Source organism: Phacochoerus africanus, chromosome 16, assembly GCF_016906955.1.
Source record: "Phacochoerus africanus isolate WHEZ1 chromosome 16, ROS_Pafr_v1, whole genome shotgun sequence".
NCBI classification, from domain to species: Eukaryota; Metazoa; Chordata; class Mammalia; order Artiodactyla; family Suidae; genus Phacochoerus; species Phacochoerus africanus.
The window spans coordinates 39,900,738-39,918,578 of record NC_062559.1 but is presented as its reverse complement, the minus strand read 5'-3'; the positions used below and the strand labels follow the sequence as shown (position 1 = coordinate 39,918,578).

Below are 17,841 nucleotides of genomic sequence, written 5' to 3'. Positions count from 1 at the left end.
TTTCTTCTGGTGTAGGGTATCTTTTTTAAGGTTTCCTGTCCATTCGGGTGGGGATTGCTCAGCTTTTAGTTGTGAATTTTGTTGTTTTTAGGAGAGAAGTTGAGCTCCAGTCCTTCTATTCTGCCATCTTAATCCTCTCTCCCATTCTCTCTGTAAAGTTTACTTTAAATATGCATGGGGACAGTGATTTCTTTTCTCTTTCAAATCTCTCCTCCATTGTTTTCCTTTTATTTTTGTTTTCCACAATTGCCCTATTCCATCAGGGAGCAACTACCAGTGTAAACGCGAAGGCTACCTTTCTCTGATTTGGGAGTTTAAGGTGACTTTTATTGCTACAATTAAATGTTATATTGAGAGCTTTTATGTTTATAGAATGTTTTTCTGGAAATCATTATCAGTATCTTAAGTCTGCTGGCTAAATTGCTTGACCAAATTATTTTATTTTATTTGAATCATTGTAATATAGAACTCTATATGCCTATGACCTACACATAAATATTTTAAAATATATCTAATTTATTATTATTTGCATTTTTTTAGCTGCCAAAAGGAAGGAAGTTACTAAACTTTTTTTAAACTGTAGTTTTAATTTGTCATATTTTATTAGTTTCAGGTATATAGCATGGTGATTTGGTTTTTTTGCATATTAATTCTACTAAAGGTTATTATAAGATATTGGGTATAATTCCCTGTGCTATATAGTAAATCCTTGTTGCTTATTTATTTTATGTGTAGTAGTAATTAATCCCATATTCCTAATTTGTTCACTCCTCCCCTTTGGTAATTGTAAGTTTGTTTTTTATGTCTGTGTCTATTTCTGTTTTGCATATAGATTTGTATTATTTTTTAAGATTCCGCATATAAGTGATATCATATAGTATTCATTTTTCTCCGACTTATTTCACTAAGCATTATATTCTCTAGATTCATCCTTTATTAACCTTTTAAACATTATCGAATTTAAAATATAAGTGCTAAAATGATAAAAAATTTGAGTAGTGACTTAAAAGTACCTATTGTTAAAGAATCTCCTGAATTTAAGTTTTATACATATCTTTTACCCCTGATTTTAGCCTCATGGTTTAAAAACACACATAAAGAGTTTGTACTACCAGAAAAATAATGGAGCCAAGAATTATGTTATCTTTTAGAGTGATTTTTTTAAAACTCAGGACTCGAATAATTCTTAACTGTTCCCATTATTTTGGCACCAGTATTTCCGTCTTTACTAATGATTGTCTGTTTTCTCTTTTGTGTGTGTGTGTGTCTGCGTGTGTACATAATCCTGGAGTAATTCACAAAGCTGGAAGAAGGAAGGTGATCCAGGTTTCTGATTAGCCTAATAGTTTCATTATTACCCAGCATATCAGGATAGGTACTAATAAAATACCAAACATTTATTAAATTCTTACTATGTGCTAAGTATATATGCATGATTTTATTCATTCCTCATGACATTACTGTGATGCGTGGAATGTTATTTCTGTCTTACAAATGAGAATACTAAGGATTTAGAGGCTAAAAAATTTATCTAACATCCAAAATTTAGTATGTTGCAGAACTGGGATTTTAATCCAGGCTGATTCCAAAAGCCCAAATACACACGCGAATGTATAGATTACTGGTGAGATGTACATTTTAAAACTGGAGTGTTTTGGTCAGGGTAGCTACATTTCTTTGACTTCTAGTGTGGTTGCACACATTAAAAATATACTTATTTGCTATTTATATTTCTCCTTTGGTGAATTCCCCATTCCTTTTTTTTTTTCCTTTTTAGTTGTGGTGATAATTATCTCCTTATTGATTTATAATAGCCTTTTATATAGAAATGATGTTAATCTTTGGTTGGTTGAGTATGATATAAACATTGTTCTCAGTTTTTCACTTGTCTTTTAATTTTGTTTATGGGTTGTTGTTTTTTTTTAATAGAGATTTTCTAAATGTTATGTAACCAAATCTATTAACCCCTTTCTTTGTAGTTCTGCCTTTGGTGTCCAGCCTGGGAGGTCTGTCTAGTGTCCTCTCTTGCTTCTTCTCTGTGCCAGGCCAAGATCACTCTCAGGCTCTTGTGTTCTTCACAACAAGCTTCAATCATATCCTCCGTGCTGGTGCACTGAGTCTTGGGAGCCATAGAGCTATGTGCTCGTCTGCTTTCATATCTCCCAGAGTTTCACGTGAAATGCCTCCTAGGAGGAAGGAAAGAAATCACCCAGTTCCTTCCTTCACCCTGTAGAGACCCAAGGGATGGACGCCCCACAGCTCTCAGAATCCTCCCCCTCAGATCCTTGCCCCTCCCCACCACGGCCTCTCCTTTAATCCTAACATCATCCGATTGATTGACATTCCTCAAAAGGTTCCTTGGCATTCTTGTAAATAGCCTTGCTCCCTCCACCCTCACACCATGCCCTCCAGGCATAGCTAGACATGTCCCCATCGCGTGTGAACACAGCTTGGGCTCAGGTTGGACACTTATATCTACATTTACAGAGACAAGAGAGGTGAGTCAGTGATTAAATCTGTACCTCAGTCCCCCAGTTCCCTAAGCTTTTTGGTTCCCCAGCCTCTGACTAGCTTGGTATTTCCCCAGAAGGGTAACCCTGGAGCTGCAGGGATTCTCTCAAGTTGAAGAACATCACATTGTGTTATGAATGTCTTTCCTATAATTCCATTAATTAAAAAATTTATTTTCCAGTCTAAAAGTGGCTAAGCCAAGACACCTGTGTGTTTTTTAAAATCTCTGCCTCTGACTAGCTGATAGTGTGGGTCACAATGTACATGATTCCCTATTACCTAAAATTTGGGTAAAGACAAGTGAAAGAATCAAATCAAAATTTATGTGAGGAGTGTTTAACCCCTTAAAAAGCATTATATAAACATAGGATGGTCAGGGCTCATCTGCCACAGCACTAGTGTCTTCTTTTGTGCCAATAGGTGTCGTCCATGGCCTTCTGTTCAGAGATTAATGGTGTGTCCACAATAGTCGTGGAGCCCATGAGGGGAGGGTTGGTGGGAGAAAGACCCCCAAACTGGTGGTTTTCAGCCTTGGCTACACATTAGGATATTTTATTCTCTTCCTTTTGCCAATCTGTATTTTCAGTGTCTTTTAAAGAATGTGTATTGCTCCTGTAATAAGACAGACCCCATCTTAGAATATATCGATTTTACAATAATTAGTAATATACTCCTACTGCTTAGCATTTGATATATTAACAGCATGAGTTTTAGAGACTATCTTCTCGGACAGTGAGCTCTAGTAATTCTGAAAGGTCCAGAGTATAATGTATTTTCATCAAAATAACATGAGTATTATAATTTATGGCAGTAGTATGAATATAGAATTATATTGAAAACTATGGTTTCTCTTTATATCCCTAACATCTTCTGACACAAAAAAGCAAATGTGTCAATTAAATATGAAAACAATATTAAGAGGTTTCTGAAAGAGCAACACAGGGCTATTTAGATTGTATCAGATGCTGCCCTTTCTCTAGCCTTTCTGTGTAGGCAGCATTGAATTAGCTGGTGTTATTTTTCTATTTTTGTAGCTAAATTATGAAGGCTATGTAGCTATCACATGTGTTAAGAGTTTTGTTGATTTGGACTTCAAAAGGTATAACTTACAGTACAGCACAACTGCCAAGGCCTAATTAGAGTAAGATGCCTCTTAGAGTGATCTTGTCCCCTAGTGCTTAATCTCTGGGGCAGAGGGTCTCTGTTGTGGCTGATATGGAAAAGAAATTAACGAAACTCCTAATTCTTAGGTTCACCATAATTTATTTTAATTATATTCACCCTAAATTGTCTCCTCACCTGGGCATCAAGAGCCACGTTTGAGGCCCTCTTGGAACGAGTGGGGAGGGCGTTGTGGATCAGTTTTTGATCCCATTTTATGGCTCCCTATTACATTCTCCTCCTTTTTGTCTTTTTATTTTGCTCCACTTTTAAATGTATTCTGTGTTGTTTTGACAGGACCTTGTAAGCCCCTGGAATCATTTCTGTAATGGGGTGGGGGTGAGGAAACCAATTTTGGCACCTCCCACCTTCCTAATCACCTTTGCTGGCTGTCATGTTTCCCTCGAGAAATCCTCAACTCCATGCCTTTCAAGCGAGCTGTCTCACTTGTTGCATTTCTCAAGTCGGATTTTCCTTTCCTTCTAGAATAGGTTTACAAACTCCTTGGACATAATAGTTCTCAGATTCTTTTTACTGTTTAGTAAATATTTGTTATATCAATAAATCAACTAACCTCCTAAAAGAAGTCAACAAGTCGTAGAAAAATGGAGAAATCAATGATTTAGAATACTGGCTGCAATCTTATCATTCCTAATTTATTTTTGCAGATTGTCCTAAGAAGAGGCCGATATGACTCTCCAGCTATATTTACTTAAATTTGGCTTTAAAGAGAGAGGTATGATTCTTCAAAATTTTATAGCTCATGACATTTTTTTTCCATGAGTGCTTAGGTGCCATTGATTGGAACACAGAATTCAGGTGTTGTGAGCATTTGAAGCTTATATAATTTTGGAGCACTTCTAAAGACAAAGAATTTAAAAAATTAGTACAACATTAGGTACAAAAGTATATGTTCTTTTAGAGTCAAAAAAGAATGCTAACATATTACTCATTTGTAAAAAGCTGACAATTGCCATAAATATCACAAAATCCATAAAAAATAACATATTTATATTAGTGACTGCTTGATACAGCTTTTTAATACTTCCGCATATTTTTGGCTGCTAACTCAATTCTCTATCTACTTCTTCCGTTACCAATGATTTTTTTTATGATTTTTATTTTTTCCATTACGGTTGATTTCATTATCACTGACTTTATAATTTCACTTTCTATAGAATGAATTGAAAAATAGTTCAGCTTTCCTCTGGCATTATTGATCAAACCCTTTGAAAAAGTTATTAATAGTTTGCAAGAGTTTTTGCTTTACAACTTATTATTAGTAATGTGTAAGTTTTTAGGATTGTTGTCATACTTGGAGAAACTTTTATCATTTTTCATACCTGCAGTGTAAAACTTCAGAGCACTTCAAATTTTATTGCTGTGCAACAAATTTTAAATAGCCGTGGAATTGACAACTCTCATTAGCCAATTTGTCGTCAGTGTCCTCATTTAAGTTATCTTCATCACCATATAATATGAAAGCAGGAGGATATTTAAATATTTTTCCAGTGTCTTCATATATTTCCCTCTTCTTCATTAGCTGGATTATTAAACCCTACAGGAGTCTATTTATTACTTAAATTTGAAATGTATCAAATTTTAATGAACTAATTTTGGTATGACTTTCAAGTGTTTTGGTTATGGTTTTCTTGTTGATAGAAGAATAGGTTTTTCTGATTTTATATAGGAGTTATATGACTAAGAATGTTATTGGATGATGGGTTTGTAATTGAGTACTCTGAATTAGGAAATATTCCTGATGGGCAAGAGCTTCCTTCCACTTTGACTTGGTATCTGTGAAACTGGAATCTTCCTCTTACACTTTTAAATGTTTGGTATTCAGAACATCAGATTTTGTACATTTTAAACTGAGTTTTATCTCGACCACACATATACTTTTGGTACCAGACACCATGGAAATGCCTCCTCTAGTGCTACAGCATTTGGCTCCGGACCTTCCTCTCATGACACTGGGTGAGGAGAAGCAATGGGCAATAGTGGAATTCCTGGAATCCATTCCTCCAGCAAAACAGCTAGTGAGAACTTAGCGATATTCTTAGTTGACTGCAAGCCACATAAATATATCCCCAACTCGCTTTCAAATTTAAGAAGGCCACAGCCCCTTCATTGGCTCCAGGATCATGAGATTTGTGAGAATGAAGAGGTTTAAAGTGCTATTAACTTAAATTCTTTTTAACTGGCTGCAGTAATTGGTACTTGTTCCATCTGGCACCAGTTCCAGAGAGAGAAGTTCATGGTGTCACCTGTGAACTCTCATTTCTATGTGCCAGACATTGCAAGAACATTAAGATCATCTGAATATGGGGAACAGTTGGTACCAAATCCTTTTAGGTAAACAAAAAACTTGAAACATTATCTTCCCGTTTAGAACAGGACTCTAATTAAGCCTGGACTCCAGGCACTTGCCATTTAGTGAAGTGTTTGGTCTACAAGAGTGACTGAATCCTTTAATGTTATCTTCCTGCATGTAAGTGAATTGTTGTCTTATTGATTTTTGTGTTTTTAAATTTATTTTATTGAAGTATCATTGATTTACAATGTTGCATTAGTTTCTACTGTACAGCAAAGCCATTCAGTTACACATATGTATATATATTTTTCCCATTATGGTTTATTACAAGATATGGAATATAGTTCCCTGTGCTATTCAGTAGGACTTTGTTTTTTATCCATTCTGTGTATAATAGTTTGCATCTGTTAATCCCAAACTCCTAATCCATCCCAGTCCCCCCCACCACCCGCTGGCAACCACAAGTCTTTTCTCTATGTCTGTGAGTCTGTTTTTGTTTTGTAGGTAAGTTCATCTGCGTCATATTTTAGATTCCACATATACGGGATATCATGTGGTATTTGTCTTTCTCTTTCTGATTTACTTCACTTAGTATGAGAATCTCTAGGTCCATCCATGTTACTGCAAATGACATTATTTCATTTTTATGGATGAGTACTATTCATTTTATATATATATGTATGTATACACACACACACACACACACATATGTACCACATCCTCTTTATCCATTCATCTGACCATGAACATTTAGGTTGTTTCCATTTCTTGGCTGTTGTAAATAGTGCTGCTGTGAACATAGGGGTGTTTGTGTCTTTTTGAATTATAGTTTTGTCCAGATATATGCCCAGGAATGGGATTGCTAGATCATATGGCATCTAACTGCTGTCTTATTTATTTGAGGATGAAAATTAGGAAATCTCTTTAGGTATCTAATCATAAGCAAGGAAACTGAAGCTTTTATTCTATTAAGTCCTTTGGGATAAGATTAAGTAGTTACTTATTGCTTGGAGAAAAAGATGGTGTGTAATCCTCATTTTTCATACTCAGCAGCTCACAGAAATGAAAAAAAAAAAGCAATTAACAAGTGATTCTGAAAGAAAACATTAAACATTCCCCAGATTTTAATCACATATGGGGTGGAAAGGGATGAAGTTGGGATTTATTTTCAAGTTTTCCCAAAACATGTTCCACACACACACACACACGCACACACACACACACGCACACTTCACATTCTCTACTTCTAAAGCCAGTACCATCTGGATCAAGTCCTCCTTTTCCACCCAGTAACAGTGATGTACTTTTTCTCAGGCTGGCCTTCAATTTCATCACCTCCCCTGATTTGGTTGCCTTTGTCCTTGATGTTTGAGTCCCTCTTATCATTTGTGTGTATATGATTGACTCCTCCAGTGGCATTGACTCATATCATCTCTTCCTTGTCTCTGGTTGCACAGTGTGTGGTGCTGGATCCACTAGACATACACATGAAAAAAAAAATGAATCTAGACACTGACATTATACCTCACAAAAATTAACTCAAAATGGGGAGTTCCCATTGTGGCTCAGTGGGTTAAGGGGCTGACTAGTATCCATGAGGATGCAGGTTTGATCCCTGACCTTGCTCAGTGGATTAAGGATCTGGCATTGCTGCAAGCTGTGGCACAGGTTGCTGATATGGCTCAGATCTGGTGTTGCTATGGCTCTAGCAAAGGCTGGCAGCTCAGCTTCAATTTGACTCCTCCGGGAATGTCCATAGGCCACAAGTGTGCCCCTAAAAATTAAAAAAAAAAAAAAAACTCAAAATGGACCACAGACGTTCCTGGTGACCTAGTGGTTATGGATCTGGCATTGTCATTGCTGTGGCTTGGGTTCAATCCGTGACTTGGAAAGTTTCCACAGGCTGTAGACTCAGCCAAAAAGAAAAGGACCATAGATCTAAAGGGGAAATACAAAACTATTCCTCAAAGATAATATAGGAGAAAATCTAGGTAACTTATGTATGGCAATGGCTTTTTAAACATAGAACTAAAGATATGAGCCATGAAAAAATAACGGATAAGCAGGACTTTATTAAAACTGAAAGCTTCTGCTGTGTGGAAGATACTATAAAGAGAGTGAAAGGGAGTTCCCGGCCTGGTGCAGCGGAAGTGAATCCGACTAGGAACCATGAGGTTGCGAGTTCGATCCCTGGCCTCGCTTAGTGGGTTAAGGATCCGGCCTTGCTGTGAGCTGTGATGTAGGTCACAGACGTGGCTTGGATCCAGCGTTGCTATGGCTATGACATAGACTGGCAGCTGCAGCTATGATTTGACCCCTAGCCTGGAACTTCCATGTGCCACGAATGTGGCCCTAAAAAAAATTAAAAATAAAATAAAATGGGCAATACAGATACTTGACCAAAGAAAATACATAAATGGCAAGTAAGCATGTAAAAATGTGCTCAACAGCATGTGTCATTAGGGAATTGCAAGTTCAAACAATGAGATACCATAACCCTCCTTTTAGAATGGCCAAAATCCACAATACTGACACCACCAACTGCTGGTGAGGATGTTGGAGCAATAGGAACAATCATTCATTGCTAGTGGGAATGCAGACTAGAACAGACACTTTGGAAGACAATTTGGAAGTTTGTTTTTACAAATTTAGACTTACTCCTACCATATAACTCAGCAATCATGCTCCTTAGTATTTACCCAAGTGAGCTGAAAACTATGTCCACGTAAAAACTTGCATATGAATATTTATAGCAACTTTATTCATAATTGCCAATACACAGCAATATGTCCTTCAGTAGGTTAATGGATAAATATACTGTGATACATCTAGATAATGGAATAGTATTCAGTGCTAAAAAGAAATGAGCTATCAAGCCATGAAAAGACTACAGGTGTCCTGGATAGCAAAGGCCGTGGGTGTCTATGGTGGTGGCTGTGGCTGTTGGGTCTTTAGTGGCAAAAGCTGCTGGGGTGCTCCTGCTCTCTTTTTCTCCCACCCCCTCTTTGGGAGATGAGGTGATGCAGGTAAAATGCTTCCTACGGTTTTCTCTGCAGCCGTCCTCAGTTGTGCTCCACTGGGTTCTGCAGCTTCTTAATCACACTCTGGAGCTCTCTTAGAGCTATTTTCATTTATGAGTAGTTGTTAAAATGTTATTTCTATGAGGGATGAGGGTTGGGACCTCCTAATTTGACATCACTGCCAAGAGAAACCACTCCTATTCCATTTCTTACAGGAGGTACCAGTCAGCAGTAGAAAAAGAAAATATCTAAAAGGGATATGGATTGTGGAAAGGAAGGTACAAAACTATTATTATTTGCAGATATTGTGATTGTCTATATAGAAAGTACCCCACCCAAATTACATATCAATTACAAGTAAACTATTTTAATTGTTAAGAACTAGCAAGTTTGCTTGGCACCAAACCAGTTTGGAAAAATGAATTCTGTGTCTCTGCAATATCAATTGGAAGTTAGGAAATGAAATGTTAACAATAAAAATAACAATTAAAATAGTAATAAAAATATAAGGTACCTGGGGGAAAATCTCTCAAAAGATATGTAAGCCTTTTATGTAGAAATTAATAAAACTTAAATTAGTGGAGGAAGAGAACACGTTCTTGAATAAGAAAACTCAAAGTAATAAAAATTCATAGATTTTAATACTATTCCAATAAAAGGAATTCCCAACAGGGCTTTTCAAAGACCTTGACAAACTAATTCTAAAATTCACATGAAAGAGTAAAGACTCTAAAACAATCAGTACTGAAGAACTTGCTTTACCAAGTATCAAATCTAATCATAAAGGTTTGAGGCAGTATGCAGTTAATGCAGGAATATAGTAATAGGCCAGTGTAACAAAATATAGTGTGCCCCCAAACAGAAATATCCAAATATGACAGAGATATTATTACATAACAGAGGTAAAGAGTGGACTCTTCAATTATATAACTGTACTGGGGGGAAAATGAAAGTATTGAAGTATTACTTACATGTCACTGTACAGGAAAATCAATTTCAGTTGGTTAAATACTAAAATGTGAAAGGGAAAACTAGAAATATTTTAGAAAAACATGTCAAAAAATGTCTTTATGATCCCAGGATTTCTTAATTTAAAAAGTCATAGTCATAAAAGAAACTGTGGTGGGAGTTCCTATTGTGGCGCAGTGGAAAGGAATCCAACTAGTATCCATGAGGATGTGGGTTTGCTCACTAGGTTAAAGGACCTTGCATAGCCGTGAGCTGTGGTGTAGATCCCGAGTTGCTGTGACTGTGGCATAGACTGGCAGCTGTAGTTCCAATTTGATCCCTAGCCTCGGAATTTCTATATGCTGTGGGTGCGGTCCTAAAAAGCAGGAAAAAAACAAAAACAAAAACAAAAAAAAACCAGTTGTTAAATTGGACTGTCTTAAAATTAAGAATTCACAAATCATCAAAAGACACCATAAAGTGAAAATCATCTCACAAAGTGAGAGAAAATATTTCCAATGCATATAACCAGTGAAATATTAGTATCCAGAGTGTATAAGGACCCTCCTACAAATTGATAAAAGACTTCTTAATAGAAATAAAAGCAAAAGCATGAATGGACATCTCACAGAAGATAAACAATACACTAAAAATGAAATTTTAAAACCACAGTCTCATCAAGGAAATGCAAATTAAAACCACAATATGATTTTGCATCCACTAGATAGGAAAAAATGAAAAAGTCTATGAAGAATAATTTTGGAAAAGATATGTAACAATAAGCATCCGCATCTGTTGGAAGGAGAAATATCAGTTGGCTCAGTAACTTTGGCCAAGAGTTTGGCATTTCTTAACCAAGCTGGACATGCACATAATATGTAACCAGGAATTACATCCCAAGATGTGTACGCCAGAGAAATTTTTGCATTCATGCTCAAGAGTAATTTTTAGGAATGCTCACAGAAGCATTATTCATAAACAAAAAATGTCCAAACTATCCAAATATTCATCAACAGTAGAGTTGGCTAATTTTAATATATTCTTAAGATGAATACAATAATAAAAGTTATTTAGAGCCAGCTGAGTTAATGTGGATAAATCTCAAAAACTATTATTTTTTTGAGCAACAGAAGCACATTATAGAATGCATACATTATGATTCTCTTTATAAAAATTTCAAAAATCAGGCAACTGATGGCAACATTTTGTTTGGGGATATATACCTTGGTTACAAACTGTAAGGCAGAGATCAACAGTTTTAGGATTAAGGTTACCCTTTGAAGGTGGAAGAGGGAGAAAATACTGCTGGGGAGGGATATCAGAAGACGTGTTTATTTCCTAAACTGGTTAGTGGCAGATCTTATTTATTTTATTATTTTTTAAAAAACCTTAAATTTGTAGGTTTCATACATTCTTTTTAAAAATAATTTATGTCACCATAAAAAAGTTGAAAACAAAAAACCTCATGTACTTCACCTCCCTCAAGATTCTGATAAAATTTCAACCCTTGAGAGCTGAGCTTCAATTTGCAAATCTCTTTGCCTTGCCAATAGTATTTTTGATTATATTTTATTTTCCTTAGCTTAAGAAAATAATGGATATTTTTTTCTTAAAATGTAAAATTATAGGTAATATTATATTGAATATATATTTAAATTATATATACCTATCCCTCTCTGTTTAGATTTTGATTACTCCTCCATCCATCAGCTATCACTCACCCACCTCCACCTTCAACCTTTGGGAAGTACCAAATGGTAGCCACATTTGAAGCCAGGAATTAATCATGGGAAGAAAGTTTTACAAATATTAATTTTCTGATCTAACAAACCCGTCTGTATCTCCTTACCCTGTAAACATTCTATTTGGCAGTAATGCTAAGATATTTTTCTCCTCTTTCATTTTCTAATTAACTTGCAATGTGTTTTCCCTAAATTCACAATGAGTGTGGAATAAAAGTAATTTGCTTCACCAGGTGGTATTTCTCACATTCCAGATATTAATATAGGTCTTAACCCATGGTCAGCTTTAAGGGTAACAACAGCACAGTAGTATATATGGCATCTACCAAATGAGTTACAGGATATAGTTGTTAAAGTATTATTATAATTAATTAGCCAGACACTTTTGGGAATGAAAGGGGGCACTATTAATAATTATTCTGGGACACAGGAATAAAAGGGAACAGTTCTAGGCAAAAGGAGATATGCGGTCATCCTGGTTATAGAAGAATCTAGCTCAACAAGGACCCAACTGAAGACACATCTGGTATGGTGTAAGTTTTCTTTCAACTGTTAAAACCTTGTAAACAGAAATGGTCTTGTTTTAAGAAATGTGGTTTATCGTAGTTGTAGTCCTTAACCAGCACTCCTGACAGATGTGTTTACTAGACCTCATTGACACCAACAATTGGGGTGCCTGCTTACTGAGAGGAGGTTTTACCAGCAATCCATGCAAAGTAAGTGTCCAACTAACTAGTCTGTGAGGGAAAAATGATTTTGTATTTTTTTTCATTTTTAAAAGTTTGATTATCATCTGAAGCAGCACAAAATATAGTAGCAGGGGTCCTCTTCTATGTGGGCTTAAAATCTAGACAGATGGTTTAGATGTAAGACAAGAAGAATGAAAATTCTTTCTGGAGTTGAGAAAGGTTTATAAATAATAATAAAGTAATGAGAATGAGCCTCTATAGAGTTCCACTGCTGTGCTAGGCACTGAATTGTATTCATACTATAGCACTTAATCTTAAGAGCCATATTAAGAAGTGATTATTTCTATTATCCAAATGAGGAAACTTTTAAGGATTCACACAGGATTACATAAGTGGTAGAATTAACGGTAGAAATTCAGGTCTATCTGACTCTAAAGCCTGTGTTTTATCTATTATGCCTAGTGACTTTCTGGATTTTTTTTCATTTTATTATTTACATTGGCACTGTACCACTACTGATACAGAGGTCAGGCTCCATTTTTACATTCATAAGGTGGCTCCTCAGTTTCCACTACACAACTACTTTTGGAATTTCTAAATTGATTTTAGAAAGCATCTTCCTATGATTTGGGATGGTGTTTATATCTGTTATCAATGGCCCCTAATAAGTCAAGTGAGGAGAGAAAGGGAAGATATTTTTTTTTAAAATAGACCTTTTAGAGAAAAATGCAATGTATGGACTAGAAATACAATAGTAGGCTTAATTGAAAATTGACACTGCAAAAGAAAAGATTAATGAAGATCTAGCAATAGATACTCTTCAAACCAAAGCTCAGAGAGAAAGAAGTCTGAAAATTAAATAAAGAGAGCCTTCATGACCTGTGTGAAAATGTCAGGGGCTTAAAATACATGTATAATTTGAGCCCCTTAAAGAAGTTGTTGGTTGGAGGGTGGGGAGTGAGAAAAAAATTTTGAAGAAACAGGTGGTTCCCGTCGTGGCTCAATGGTTAACGAATCCAACTAGGAACCATGAGGTTGTGGGTTTGGTCCCTGCCCTTGCTCAGTGGGTTAAGGATCCGGCATTGTGTGAGCTGTGGTGTAGGTTGCAGATGCAGCTTGGATTCCGTGTTGCTGTGGCTCTGGCATAGGCCAGTGGCTATAGCTCCAATTAGACCCCTAGCCTGGGAACCTCCATATGCTGCAGGAGCAGCCCAAGAAATGGCAAAAAGACAAAAAAAATTTTTTGAAGAAACAATTTTGATGAAAACTATAAGCTTAAATATAAGTTTACAAATATAGGAAGCCCAATGAATATCAAGAAGAATATATAGAAGATCATACCAAGTCATAATCAATTTGCTGAAAACCAGTGATAAAGAGGAAATCTTAAAAGCAGCCAGTGAAAAAGACATTTCATATGTAGAAACAAAGATAAGAGAATAGATGACTTCTCACTAGAAGCAATACAAGCCAGAAGGCAACTGAATATCACCTTTAATGTGTTCAAAGAAAAAACATATCAACTGAGATTCTATATATAGTGAAAGTATCCCTCAAAAACAAAATTAAGATAAAAACATTTTCAGACCAACAAACTTAGAGAGTTCAAACAGCAGACTAGCATTACAATAAATATTTTAAAAAGTTCTTTAGGCTGAAGGAAAATGATTCCAGATAAAAAATCAGATCTACACAATGGAATAAAGAGTGCCAGAAATAGTAAACATGCACATAAATACATAAAACTTTTTCTTCATTTTTTCATATAAAAGAAAATTGGATGTTTTTGGCAAAAAATAATAACATATTTTGTTATTTATTACACATGCAGAAATAAAGTATACAATATATGCCAAGAATAGAAAGAGAATTGAAGGTGTACTGTTGAAAACTTCTTACAGTAATCACAAAGTGATATATTTGAAGGTAGGCTGTGATATGTTTAAGGTCTACACTATAACCCCAAAGCAAGCATTGAAAAAAAATAGATATTGAAGGCAATATGGGACATAGAATACTAAGCAATACTCAACTAAGCCAAAAGACAGGAAAAGAAAAATTTAAAAATAAAATAAAATACAGTTTAAAATATTAGCATCATAGTAGACTTACACCCAGCCACACTGATGATTATATTCTGTGTGACTGTTTTCATACTGGATAAAAAAAAAGATCTAACGAAATACAAGATATGAAATTTTAGTATAAAGACACAGGTTAAGAGTAAAAGGAAGAAAAAGATATACTATGCAAATATTAATCATATATAAGCTGGAGTGACTATATTAATGTTAGATGAAGTAAACTTAAATATAAATAATATTATCAAAGGTAAAGAGGAATATTTAATAATAGTAATAAAGGACAATGCGTTAAGAAGACATAACAACCCTAAGAGTGTATACACCTAATATCAGAACTTCAAAACACATGAAGCAAAAACTGAAAGAATTAAAAGAAAAGATAAAAGGAAAAATAGGCAAATCTGTAATCACAACTTAGAGATTTTACCAATCCTCTCTCAATAATTGAGAGGACTAACATAATTAATAAGGATATAGATGACATGAACAACCTCATCAACGTAATTAACATCTACAGAACATCTCATCTAACAATTACAGAGTACACATTATTTTTAAGTGTCAGAATATTCACTGAGATTGACTAGATGCTCGGTCATGAAATAAATTTTCAGAATGTGTTCTTTGATGACAGCAGACTCAAAAGATAATTGGAAAATCCTGTATATTTTAGTTATTCAACAACGTACTGCTAAATAACCCATGATTCATGAAGAAATCACATGAGAACGTAGAAGAAAATATTTTGAATTGAATAATAAAGAGATTATGACATGTCAAAATGTGTAGGATGATCAAATGTAGTGCTTAGAGAGAAAACTATGGCTTTAAATGTTTGTATTGGACAAGGAAAAATGTCTGAAATCAATGATCTAAGCTTGCGCTTTAATTAAAAAGAGAAGAATGAACTAAACCAAAGGGAGAAAAAGGAAGAAAATAATAAGTAGAAATCAATGAAATATAAAGTAACAGGAAACAATAAAGAAATGAAACCAAAGTTATTCTTTTTGAAAAGACCAATAAAATAAATAATCAAGAAAAAAAAGAGAGATACTGTTGAAAAAATTGAAGATGACACAAACAAATAGAAAGATACAACATTTCCAAGGATTGGAAGAATTAATATTATTAAAATGACAAGACCACCCAGGGCAATCTACAGATTCAATGTAATGCCTGTCAGAATACTAATAGCATTTTTTCACGGAACTAAAACAAAGAATTCTAAAAATTGTATGGAATCATAGAAAACCCTAAATAGCTAGAATAATCTTGAGAAAAAAGAACAAAGCTGGAGGTATCATACACCCTGATGTCAAACTATACTACAGAACTACAGTGATCAAAACAGCATAGGTATGGATGCGTAGATCATTGGAAGACAACAGAGAGGGAGAGCAGAAATGAACCCACACCTGTATGGTCAATTAATCTACAACAAAAGAGGCAAGATTTTTCAGTGGGGAAATTTCAGCCTCTTCAATAAATGATATTGCGAAGATAGCTACATACAAAAGAATCAAACTGGACTACTTTTTCGCACCATATACAAAATGAAAATTAAAATTGATTAAAAACTTAAATGTAAGACCTGATGCCATGAAACTCCTAGAATAAAACATAGGCAGTATGCTGTTTGACATTGGTTTTAGCAATATTTTTTTTTATTTGTTTCCTCAGGTAAGAGCAGCAAAAGCAAAAATAAACAAATGAGGCTGCATCAATCTGAAAAGCTTTTGCAGGAAGAAATGAAACTATCCACAAAAAAAAAAGGCCACCTACTGAATGGGAAAATTTATCTGCAAATGATATATCTGATAAGGAGTTAATATCCAGAATATACAAACAACTCATACAACTCAACATCATAAAAACCCCAAACAACCCAAATTAAAAAATGGAGCAGAGTTCTCATTGTGGCTTAGCAGTTAATGAACCTGACTAGTATTCATGCAGATGCAGGTTCTATCCCTGGCCTTGCTCTGTGGGTTAAGGATCCTGTGTTGCTATAAGCTGTGGTGTAGGTCGCAGACATGGCTCAGATATGGCATTGCTGTGGCTGTGGTGTACGCCGGAGGCCCCTAGCCTGGAAACCTACATATGGCACAGGTACAACCCTAAAAAGACAAAAAAAAAAAAAAAGGGACAGAGCAGTCATTTTCCCAAAGGAGACATACAGTTGGCCAACAGACACGTGAAAAGATGCTCAACATCACTAATCATCAGGGAAATGAAAATCAAAAACCAAAATGAAATATCACCTCATACAAGTCAGAATGGCTATTATCAAAAAGACAACAAATTAAATGTTGGCAAGGATGTGAAAGAAAGGAAGTGTTTGTACACTGTTAGTGGGAATGCAAATTGATGTAGCCACTATGTAAATTATTTAAAATATTAAAAATAGAAGTACCATATGATGCAGAAATTCCACTTCTGTTATTTTCCCAAAGAAAACAAAAACACTAATTCAGAAAGATATATGCACCCCATGTTCATTGCTGCATTATTTATAATAATCAAGATACAGAAGCAGCCTAATTGCCTATTGATACATGAATGGTTAAAGAAGATGTGTATATATATATATACAATGGATTATTACTCAGCCATAAAAAATAATGAAATATTTCCATTTACGACAGCATGGATGGACCTAGAGGGTATTATGCCAAGTGAAGTAAAGTCAGAGAACAGCAAATATCATGATTTCACTTATTATGTGGAGTCTAAGAAACAAAACAAGTGAACAGACATAACAAAACAGAAATAGAGTTACATTTAGAGGGCAAACAGATGTTCGCCAAGGGGGGGGGAGAAAGGGGGATGAATGAAATAGGTGAGGGAAACTTGAAGTTACAAAATGAATAAATCACAGAGTGAAGTGTACAGGGTGGGAAGAGAGTCAGTAACAATCTAATATCTTTGTGTGGTGGTAACGATGGTCAAAAGTTACACACTTCCAGTTATGATAAACTAGGTATTAATATACAACATGATTAATATAATTAACACTGCTGTTATATATGAAAATTGTTGAGAATAAAAAATCCCAAGTTCTCATTATAAGGAAAATATTTTTTTCTTTTTCTTTTATTTTTTATCTGTTTGAGATGATAGGTGTTCACTAAACTTATTGTGGTAATCATGTGTGTATGTAAGTCAAACCATTAGCCTGTACATCTTGAACTTGACAGGGCTATATGTCAATTATGTCTTAACAAAACTTGAGGAAAAAAGAAAACCCTTAGATGATGAAGTCACTGGTGAATTCTATTAAACATTTAATGAAGAAACAATATCAATCTTATATAAACTCTTTAAGAGAGGTGGCAGGAATAATTTCCAACTTATTTATTATTATTATTATTT

General features: G+C 34.9%; 1 protein-coding gene across 4 annotated transcripts in view; it reads left to right on the top strand.

The window, feature by feature from the left end:
• BBS9 (Bardet-Biedl syndrome 9) overlaps positions 1-17,841 on the top strand; it is a 728,255-nt gene that overhangs the window by 449,164 nt on the left and 261,250 nt on the right. For all 4 annotated transcript variants that reach the window (XR_007132618.1, XR_007132616.1, XR_007132617.1 and 1 more), the window contains one exon: positions 4,341-4,408. The gene's annotated coding sequence lies outside the window, so the exon portion shown is untranslated. The remainder of the gene's footprint in view (positions 1-4,340; positions 4,409-17,841) is intronic.